Source organism: Panthera tigris, chromosome B3 (assembly GCF_018350195.1).
Source record: "Panthera tigris isolate Pti1 chromosome B3, P.tigris_Pti1_mat1.1, whole genome shotgun sequence".
Lineage (NCBI taxonomy): Eukaryota > Metazoa > Chordata > Mammalia > Carnivora > Felidae > Panthera > Panthera tigris.
Window position 1 is genome coordinate 103,490,620 of NC_056665.1, and position 10,248 is coordinate 103,500,867.

Here is a 10,248-nt window from a genome sequence, read left to right on the forward strand (position 1 = left end):
TGTTTCTTCCAAGGAGCCCATCTACCAGTTGCTGTGTGTCCTCGCTCAATAATAATTACCTCGTGCAAGAATTAATTATAATAAATGTTTTCTTGATAAACTAACGAGATAATCCGAGGGGCACACGTCCCTTAATTACAGGCCGCCGTGCTCAGCTCCGCTTCTCGTCCGGGCTGATTAATTTTCTGCATGATGGAAAAGAAACAAAACTACGCGGACTGGCGACTGGCCTGTGGCTCGGAGGACCGCGAAGAGCAAGAGGAGAGAAAGAAAGAGGAGAGAAGTGGGCACCGCGGAACCAGCCGGCGCGGGCCTCCCTCTCCGGCGAACTCGAGTGAAAGTTTCTGGCCTCAGGGAATCAAACAACGCTGCCACCCGCAAGGGAGGGAGGAAGAAACGTGCCAAAAGGGTTGGCCTTGACTATTAATTATGGTGAGGAGAAAGCTCCAGTGTTAGCTCGGGGAGTGAGGAGAGGTCTGGTGTCTACCTTCCTTTGGGGGGAGGAGTTTCCTCTCCAACTGGTCTCCTGTGCTAATAACTTTCGGTGCCTGGAAAAAGTCCCGAACTGAGCGGGAAAAATCCTGACCCCCCCCCAGGCTCTCGGACGGAAGAGAGCATTTCCAGGAACGACTTCCCCACCCCCTCCCCAAGTCATCCACCGCTCCAGGGTCAACGCAGCTCGGCCTTCTGTCCCCGCATCCCACTTCTGTCTGTGAAGGAGGAAAAAGCCAACTCGGGGGAGTTCTGACGAGGGACTTGATCTCAAAAAATGTGTTCTGAAATCGGACTGTGATTTCAAGAGCCACTTGAACACATCAACACGAAGACTTCTTTGGAGTTGGCGGCGTGACACGTCGCCGAGGCCGGCTGCCCGCGGAACCTGATGGTTCAACCTGCGTGGACCCAGAGCGGAGGCTGGGCCTCAGGGCACCCCTCGATCCCGGCCCGGCCCCTGCCCACGACACCCTGGTGTCCCCGAGCCTGGGAGGGGAGCGCGCGAGCGCGCACGCAGGCCCCGGCGCTGCCCCAGGTCCGGAACGGCGGAGGGCCGCCTTCCCCAGTGTAAGGTTTCCGTCCCCGGCCCCGCCGCGGCCTCAGGCAGAGCCGGGGCCACTCACCAACACTTCTGCCAGCCCCAGGTGCGTGCGGAGGGCTGCACCGGGCGGGCCCGGAGCCGTTCCGGACAAAGTCACGTAGCAAAACGACTCTCCCGCTCTCGCTCGGTCTGGAGACCCTGGTCTGGGACCGAGACAACCGGGGATGGGGATGGGGGGTTTACTGCACTCCCAGGTTATTTTGAGGGGAGGAATGTGGCGATCAAAAAGGAAAAGGGGACCTGGAGGCCTTTGAAAGAGGCTGAGAACGGAGGGCGAATCTTGGTGAGCTGCTCTTGGCTCTCGGGAAAAGGGACGGGACAGAGGGAGCGGCGAGCGCGGGGCGGACGAGCTGCCGGCGCTCCACGCCTCCTAGGTTATTCGCTCGGGTTTCCTCTCACGTTCGTTAAGGGCGGGGGGGGGGGGGGGTGGCTCGAGCTGCGACCATCCTCACCCGCTGATCCGCGAGCGAGCCGGGCTTCGGGCACGCTGGCCCTAGAAGACGCCTATCTTATCATCATCATCATCATCATCATCATCGTCATCATCATTATCCATCCATCTAGCTACATCTGTATCTTTTTGTCTCGGACTCTGAAGATGTCCTTGAGATCAGTCCAAATGACCCAACCACAGCTGAGGGCCAAAACGCAAACTAGCAGGGAGAAGCCCAGAATGGGCGTTGACATAAAACAAAACCAGAAACAGAAGCCCTCCAAAACACCCCACATTACCCTCACAGGGTTTCCACGACGTTGGGCGGAAGCGGCGACCCCAGGAGCGCGCTGTCTCCCCTCCTCCCACTCCCGCCCTCACCTCCAGATCAGAAATTTTTCGCAATGCTCGTTACTACACCTAAAAAATTTACAAGGGAGAAAAACACGGCATGCTTCAGAAGAACTCCACGTTCGCAGAAGTGTGCATCAGTCGGTCTATTGGAGGTATCGGGGCGATGGTAGACAGAAGGACACATGGACATAGGCAGGCAAGACAGACGGACACTTACCTTACAGCCGCATGGGAAGTTAGAAAAAAAATTAAATTATCCTTCAAAATTCCAAATAGCCAGCTATCCTAAAAGAAATCAAGAGTATTGAGTTAGAAATCTTGCTGTCTTCACCCCTCCGTAAAAAGTCAAACAACGGGAAAAAAATATTTTTAAGAATCGAAAATGAGGAAAGTAGCTCGAGTTGGAAACACGCGTGGGTCCCTCTGTGATACATACAAAGTAGACGTGGTGAGGGCTGCTCTAGCGATTTTTATTTTTAATAACAGTGGAGGCTGAGTTGGAGCTGAGGTCGGTCCCGCTCTCAGGGAGATTTGCTGAGAAAGCGCCTCTCTGGCAACTTTTTGACGCAAACTCTCCAACCAATGGCAGGGAGAGAATGATTGACACATCTAAGCCAGAGGGAAAATAATAAAAACACACAACAGGGGGAGGAAAACAGGCCGCTGCTGCACGGGGGGACGAGCAGGCAACAAATCCAGGCCTCCGACATTACCAGAATGTTCTTGAAAGACACTGGGCTCCGCTTAAAATATACATTATGGGCTGGAGCATGTGAACTAATTGTATAATTAAAATGATGGACAGGGAGGCCTCCCTTACCTTCCTTCTCCTTTTCTTCTTTTCCTTCTTTTCCTCCCTTCCTCCCCCCCCCCTTTTTGTTTTGTTTTGATTTTAGGGAAGGGCAGAAAGGAAACCCATACAACACGATGGAAAGATAAAAATATTTAGGTAAATGCTGGAGAAGAGTGAGGGTGGGGGTGGGTTATCGCATTCAACGCCAGCAGTAAGGGTGTAGATCAAACGCAGAAAGCAAGTCAGGCTGAAGCCTAAAGCCACCACTGTGCTGTCTTAACCAGGATCAGACCAAGCTGAGGGCCAGAAAGGGTAAAAGAAGGAGGCCTGGGAGTGAAGTGTGGGCGTGTAGGCAAGAGAGAGACAGATACACAAGTCCAAGAACAAACTATTTTCAAAAACTCGTGTCTCTCCCACTCGTTGCGCCCTTCTAAATACTCCACGGTCCCCGGAGGAGAGACTGGACTCGTGGGATCCGCGCAGGGCTTTTAGAGTTTGAAAGAAACCCAAGGCAGGCTGCAAAGAACACCAACCGGGGAATCCAAGCCCAGGGCCGGTTTGGGGAGACAACGGGAGCCAGGTCAGGACTCGGGGATGGAAGAGGGGTCGGCCGGACACCGGGGGAGGGAGCGAACGCAGGAGGCCCACGCTGGAAACAAGAGTTTCCACGTTAATACAAACGCTACTCAATGCCCGCCGGCGCGGCCTGGAGCAAACAGCCCGCGCGGCCCGAGCCGGGGGCTGAGAGCCCGGAGGCGGGAGAGCGGCAGCACCAGGGGACCCGAGCCAGAGAGCGCACCCCAGCCTAACTTTAATGCTGGCACAGAGAGCGGGACCTGACAGCCTTCAAACCGGTCTGAGTCCCTAGAAAAGCAGAAACAGATTGGGCGGAGGAGTCGCGGGGGGGGGGGGGGTGAACAAGGGGACCGGCTGAGGGTGTGAGTGGTAGGTGGGGGGAGCAGAAGACATTTCTTCCCTCACAACTCCCAGTGCCGGAAAAGAAAAATAAAATCTCTTTCTAAACACCCTCCCCCTTCAACCACCACCACCACCACCACGGCAAGTGGGCCCAAAGAAACAGCTCGCTGCCTTTAATTTGGGGACCTATGTTAATGAAGTTGGTAATTAATTCGTCGCTTTGTTGTCGGTTCTTATACTGTATGTGTAATCAAATGTGGCCGTCCTTGGGATTTACAGCAATTAACGAATTACGGGAGTGCGCACGAGGCAGCAAGCGCACGGCAGCCCGGCTGGACTCCGGCTCCGGCTCCGGCTGCGGCTCGGCCTGGGGCTGGGCATTCGGCGGCCGCGGCCAGCCTCGCAGGTGTCTCTAGAGCTTTGGGCCCCGGCGTACCAGCGAGCCCCCGAGCGGCCCGGGGTCTGCCCAGCAGCTCCAGTCCGAAGAGACCCGCTGGCTGTTGCGTTCCCAGGAGTCGCGACATTGTGGGGTCCCGGGCTGAGGGGGGAGGGTGAGTACGGACCTTTTTTTTCTCACCCCGCCCCCACTGTACTAAAACACCTGGCGACTGCTCCCCCACCCCGGGCCTTTAATGGGGGGGGGGGGGGGGAGAGAAGAGCCACAAATGCCCCAGGCGGTCTGGCCCATTGGTTGGGAGCACTTAGCCAGAGTCGGGATACTTTCGGTGAAGGAAGGGCAAATCCACCCAGCTCCCCTGAGCCAGAGCCTCCTTCCTACCCCGAGAAAAGACAGGGATTCTCCCAGTTTGATCGCAATGATGTGTAAAGCATCAAAGAACGAAAAAGAAAAATGGACGTTGTGCGTCTGGCGGAGGGGAAGGGCCGAAGGGAGGCCTTGGGGACAGTGGAGGGGGGTGTGTGTGTGGGGAAATACCAGAATATGCGCTTGTGTTCTCCACGAAGTACGGGGAGCGTTTTAGGCCCACAGATCTATGTGCCGTGGGGGGTCCATTGGTGTGGGAAACCCGTCGAACCCTACGGAGAGGTTTGCGGTGTCCTCTCAGTTGGCGGGGGCAGCTAAATCTCCCTGAAAATTCCCGGGTTCTGTTGGACAAGGGCACATTTCTGAGCGGTGGGGCGTGGGAGGGCTTTTCCCTTTACTGCGGCTGGGAGCAGACAGCTCTCGCTTCTCCTTTGCCCTTTAGTCTAATAACTTCGCAGAAATGCAGGACCAATAAACCACGAGTTGGAAATGGACAGTGTTAAATAAACAAGGGTCTCTTTAAAATTCCCATCCACTTCAGATGTCTAAAGTAAGATTGTGATGATTTTGTCACGGTTTGGTAAATTTACCCCTTTAAGAGGCTTTCATAAATCCCAGAACACACCTTCAGCCAGATTTGAATATAGATTTAGGTTTTAAAACCCAGAAGCTGGAAACGCCGCTTTATCAAAGAGAATTTCCCTTTAGCTTAGCAATGTGCTGAAGCTCTTAAAAGATTGGATCTGAGAGAGAGACAGAGAGAGAGAGACAGAGAGAGACAGAGAAGAGAAAGAGAACTAGAGACACAGGCAGACGGGGGGAAAAAAGACTTTCTTTTTCTTTCTAGAGGAATTCTGCCCAGACTCTGCAGCAGTTGGTAGCAAGAAAGCTTTCTCCTGGGTGTCTCCTGGAAAAGTTGCAAAATTGCTCTTCACCTGTAAGAACATGCTCTTTATCTTCCAGTCTCTTCTTGTCAATTTGGAAATTGCAGACAGCCCGGCTCAGGTACAGTCCCCACAAACCATACTGTAGGTCAGGACAAAAGCCACTGGCTTTGGTGGCAGGGGGGGTTGGGCTGTTGTACTGAAAACCGCAGAGGCTTGGTGGGAGAAAAAGACTCCTTGGATGAAAAGTCTAACTCTTGATTTCCAGTAAGTCCTTGAACTTCCAATATACTTACTATGTGGTCATTGTATTTTCTCTGTTCATGTTTAACTTTTTTTTCCCCCTACATCTTCTGTCTTTAGATTTCTTTTTCTATGAATCTGATTTGTGGTAGGTAGCATGCTTTGTGTTTGTTAAGTAATTTTCATTAACAAGTGGATGGTTTTTAATTGCCATGAGTACAACTATCTTGCTATCAATATGAGATATCAGTATTCAGAAGTGAAATTAAGAAAACCAGTAGATAGGAAATCAAATTGTTTGTCAGAGCTTGCATACAATTTCCAAAATATGGCTGATATTCATATTTTGAAATCTAGATTAATGTCTCACGCTAGCTGGATTTACTTTCTCCACCCCACTTGCCAGGCCAGTTTAAAATATTCCAAACTTTCCTCCAAGTTTATTAACTATGGTGCTGTGTGGGGGGGTGGGGGGGGGTGGGGAGGAGTAGAGGAGTGGGAAGAGAAAGGAGAAAGATTTCAGGATTCTTCCAGGCTAATTAAAAAAGAAGAAGAACAAAACCCATATTTCGTGAGAACACCGCCTCTCAGGGGGAAAGGAGCCAGTTAGACTCCCTGAACACTTACTTCAGAAATATGAAGATTAATTTCCAATCTTTTCAGCGATTCAGTGGACAGTAGGGGACCACATCTTGCCTTAGAACTGCCACGATATTTAGAAAGAAGTCATTTTTCATTAGGTTTTTAGATATGTCTTTATTAAAAACTTTGACAAGATTAACTTTAATTAATTTTTTAACGAGGGTTAAAGATTGGCAATGCAGGCAGAATTTGGAGGGAAATAGAAAGCAGTAGATCACTTGTGAATTAAGCTTGAGTTGCTTATTCCCTGCATTTACGATTGCCTCAGAAAAGAGGGTAAGGGAGAAAGAAACAACTTCAAAGATAGGATTGTGCTGTCTTGATAAAAGAGTAGGAGGCAAATTCCAAATGCAGAAAAGAGGAAAAGAGGACCATGTTGTTCCGGAATGAAACGGATTAAGATTGTGTGACAAGTGCGAGATGTGGGGCTGGGAGACATTTATGAGCTGAGTGTGAGCTGGGAGCTGTGCGTCTGTCCCTGAGCATGTGGGGACCCAGGGTGTGTGCAGAGCAAGGTTAGGGTGGGGGATAGGAAGGGTTGGTGTGTGAGAGACAGAGTGCAATATGAGGGTGTGAGTGTGGGTGTGGGTGTGCGTTAGGAGGGTGTGGACGGGAATGTGGATGGATTGATGAGGGGTGGTAGCTGTCAGTTTATATAATTTTCATCTTCTGGTCCCGAACTTTCCTTGAAATCAATCCTACTGCAGGCAGTAGCCTTGAGCTTACAGAGCTGATATAAAACAACCATTACAGTCCAATATCTTGCCTGTTTGCAAACTTCATTTAAAACTGGGGGAAAAAAGACCCAGGAATGGTTTTGTAAGAAAGGGAAAAAAGAAGAAAAGAAAACCGCAGTGAAGCTTTAAACTAGTTTGGATAAATCTCTAATCTTTTATTTGTAACCTTTTACAAGCTTTATTTCCCGTATATGAAAAGCTTCTTTTATATGGGCACGACAGACTTTTCCTTTGGATTTTTAATTAGAGCCCATCAATTGTAGCCATATTTAAGAATCAATATAAAGTAATCCTTCGAGATGGGATAAGGTTTTAATCGAAAATCTAATTTCCCACTCTTTGCAGATCATTTTGAGGGGCTGGTTGATTAAAAAAGAGTTCAATTTTTAAAAGACATAACACCTAAAACCTGGAAAGATCATGTCTGCAGAAAAAGCAACTGATGTTTTCTTACAAAGAAAAAAAGTCTGGCTGTTGTTGGGAACTTTTTTTTTTTTCTATTTAGAAGAATTTGACTTATTTTTCGCTCAAACACTACTCTCTACTGTGGCTCCTATGAGGGTATTCACATTGAATGGGGAGAGAAAAAAAAGAGGAATTGTTTGTCTAAAACAGTATTTCATATGCAAAAGACAGTAACTTAAATTTTTTATTAACAAAGAAAACATAGATTTTGATAGATCTTTTTCACTACAACCTCAAAAATTCCCAAGATTAGAAAATGAATAACACACATTTTTCATTTTTGTTCAATGGATGCAAACTTTCCACTTTCACATCTAGGAATGAATATTTCCAACAGATTTTTAAACTTCTACATTAGAATTTTGCAATTTTAATTTTCTTACAATTGAAAAGTTGCCTATCACAAAAGCATAGAATTGTAAACAGTTGTACCAGATTCACTAGCTTTGAATTTGTCTTTTTTTTTTTTTAAGGAAGAAAAATGATAGCAAGGAAGGAAGTAAATAAACAAAAACTAATTGTAGGTGCACAGCCCAGACATTTTTTTGCTTTTTAATGATCAAGCTGAGGCATTTGTTCAAAAACTGCTCATTATCTAAATGGGCACAGTGCATTTTCTGCAAACACACCACTATTCTGTAAGATCTGCAAATCATCTCTAAACTAGAGGAGATTCCCCCCTAAAGTTTATAGGCGCATTTTCAGACATTCACTGACTTGTTTTTATTGTTATATCTGTTAAGTGCATTTCAAAAAAAGAACTCATGGTATTTGCTTTTTAAAATCTGAATGGAGCGGTTTGAACATAGTTGCTGCTCATGCTTTTCTTTTATCTGCAGAAATTTCAATTTATTTAAAAGCTTGGCGTTTAATGCACTACATGACCGCATAAATTTTAGAGAAACTCTCTTGCATTTCTCTGTAATCGCGTCTAATGAAAACCTGGGATTTTCCATTATTAAAAAAATGTGAAAAAATAATGCATCTTCATTAGGAAAATTGACTGCTGTGCTCACGACAGTTCTTAATTGAAAAGGCAACCTATTTTAATGGTGTGGTTGAGAAGAAGATTACATACTTTATCCAAACACAAAGACAATTAATGATGAGAAGCAGGCTGCTGCCATTAACTCTAATGCAGTTGCATCAATGTCAGTGAGAAGTGCTCATACCTGAGATACATGGTGCAAACTCCCCCGGCTCCCTCCTTCCCCAATTCACCCACTCCTTAATTTGGGTTTCTTAAGCAAGCGCCTGGACCGGCTGTGATCCGGCGGGCTAGTGTCATGCAAATGCGGCGCGGGGCCAGGCGCCCCTTCTTCCCGCGGGTCGCGCGGTCCGGGACAGCGCCGCCCGGCCGGAGGCTTCCCGGCTGCGGGAGGCCGCCCGGCTGCGGGAGGCTCCGCGCACATCTCGCGCCCTCCCGCCTGTGCGCGGAGCCTGGCCAGGGCAGCCGCGGCCCCCGCGCGCCGGAGGGTTTGGAGACCCAGGGCTACCTGGTACATGTTAAGAAGTTTACCAAAAGGGACCGGGCGGCCTCGGAGTCTGGGTTCTGCTTTGATTCGCTTACGGAAAGGTCGTGGGGGGGGGGGGAAATCTTTTAAAATTGAGAGTGTGGTGGGGACGTCTGGGCGCAAGTGGTCATCCGGCGGATCCATCAAGTTTCCAAAGCGCCCCCTCTCCAACTCGGGCCCGGAGAGCAGAGCGTGCGTGTGTGCGTGTGCGCGCGCTCCTGTGTCTCCGTGTGTGTGTGTGTGTGCGCGTGTGTGCTTGCGCGTGCGTGTGCGTTGAAGGGGAGATCCCGACCTTTCCTGGGTTCGAGCACGCCAGGCTGCTCCAGGCTGGGAGATAGGGAGGAGGCGGCAGCCACCTCTCTGCTTTTTCTTTCTTCTGCGAGGCGCGGCCAATTCAGGCCTCCAGCCGGCTGCCTCGAACCCGGGCCGGCGAGCTGCAGGAGACAGCGCGGGAAGGGGGGTGGGGGGACCCGGGGCTCCCAGGCCTTGGCGCTGGTGGTAGCGGCGGCGCCTTGTGCCAGGCGCGGCGCGGCCCGGCGCGGCGCTCCTGGGCTCGAGGACTCGAGGGTGCGATCTGCCCTTGGTCGGCCCTGCAGCCGCCAGGCCCCAGGGAGGCGTGCAGGTTGAGGATGGGGCAGATCTCAATTTGGGTCTCTACGAGGGGCTTTGGTGCCCGAGGAGGGCTAGGCGCCTGCTGCGTGGCGTACTGCAGCCCTCCGAACCAGCTCTGCCCCTGGCCATTCCCCAGCTCAGTTTCCCCAAATAGGCTCAGAGCAGCGGGGGGGAGGGAGCGCCCCTCAATCGGTATTACTCCCTTCTTCCAGTGTGAACCAGGGCCAGGCTGCAGGCTAACAGGAGCTTTCACGCGAGGTGGTCGCCTGCCTTCACCAAAGGGCTGGTGGGGGGTGGGGAGGGCATGCTCCTTCGGGAAATTCTGGAGGCTTCTCGCATTGGCCAGCCATGTGCAGCGACTGGGAGAGAGAGTGTGCTGGGTGGGAACTACACACACGCATCCTGCAGAAGAAGAGTGAGGGACCCCATTCTCTAAGTCCCGACAGGCTACATCTCTTCCCCTTGAGGGATAGCTTCACAGGGAAGTTCCTTCCACAAATGCCACACTTCCCTCCACAGCCCTCAGAGTCCCTGGGCCCACCTTGTCCTACCCCACTTTCCCTCTGGTTTCCACCTTTTCATCTACAGACGTCCTGCAGATTTGCCATTTTTTTGTTTCTGCCCACTGGTCAGGGATCCTCTCAAACCTGAAGACAAGAGGACCGGGAGTTTCCCTGAAGCCCAGGCTCCTCCGCTCCCTCCCTCAGGATAGGTGATCTCTGGGACATTGAAACCTCCCTTTGGTGAAAGCCAGCCATGGGCTACTTGGCATGGTCTGCCCTACATCTCTATGA